Source organism: Orycteropus afer, unplaced genomic scaffold, assembly GCF_000298275.1.
Source record: "Orycteropus afer afer isolate SDZICR_OR568_19922 unplaced genomic scaffold, OryAfe1.0 scaffold00020, whole genome shotgun sequence".
NCBI classification, from domain to species: Eukaryota; Metazoa; Chordata; class Mammalia; order Tubulidentata; family Orycteropodidae; genus Orycteropus; species Orycteropus afer.
This window is the reverse complement of record NW_006921607.1, coordinates 2276064-2276928: the sequence shown is the minus strand read 5'-3', so window position 1 is coordinate 2276928 and position 865 is coordinate 2276064.

Sequence of the window (865 nt, the reverse complement as noted above, 5' to 3'; positions counted from 1 at the left end):
CCAAAGCAATCTATACATTCAATGCAATCCCAATCCAGATCCCATCAACATTCTTTAAGGATATGGAAAAACCAATCATTAATTTTATATGGAAAAGAAAGAGACCTGGGATAAGCAAAGCACTATTGAAGAAGAAGAACAAAGTAGGAGGTCTCACACTCCAGGATCTCAGAACCTACTATACAGCCACAGTAGTCAAAACAGGCTGGTATTGGTACAATGACAGACACATAGACCAGTGGAACAGAATTGAGAACCCAGATATAGATCTATCGACCTATGGTCAGCTGATTTTTCACAAAAGGCTGAAATTCACTACATGGGGAAGAGATGGTCACTTTAACAAATGGTGCTGGCAAAACTGAATATCCATTTTCAGAAAAATGAAACAAGATCTATAACTCACATCATATACAAAAACTAACTCCAGACGGATCAAAGACTTAATTGTGAAACCTAAAACTATAAAGTTCCTCAAGGAAAAAATAAGGAATTTAGGGGCCCTAATTTATGGCATAGGAGCTCTGGTGGCATAGTGCCTAAAGCACTGGACCGCTGACCAGAAGGCTGGTGGTTTAAACCTGCCAGCCACTCCTCGGACGGAAGATTGGACAATCTACTTCTGTAGAGATGTTGTTGTTAGGTGCTGTTGAGTCCTTTCCGACTCATAGCGACCCCATGCACAACAGAACGAAACACTGCCCGATCCTGTGCCAGCTCCACGATCCCTGCTATACTTGAGCCCATCATTGCAGCCACTGTGTCAATCTATCTCATTGAAGGTCTCCCCCTCTTTCATCGACCCTCCACCCTACCAAGCATGACATCCTTCTCCAAGGAATGGTCCCTTCTGACAACATGACCA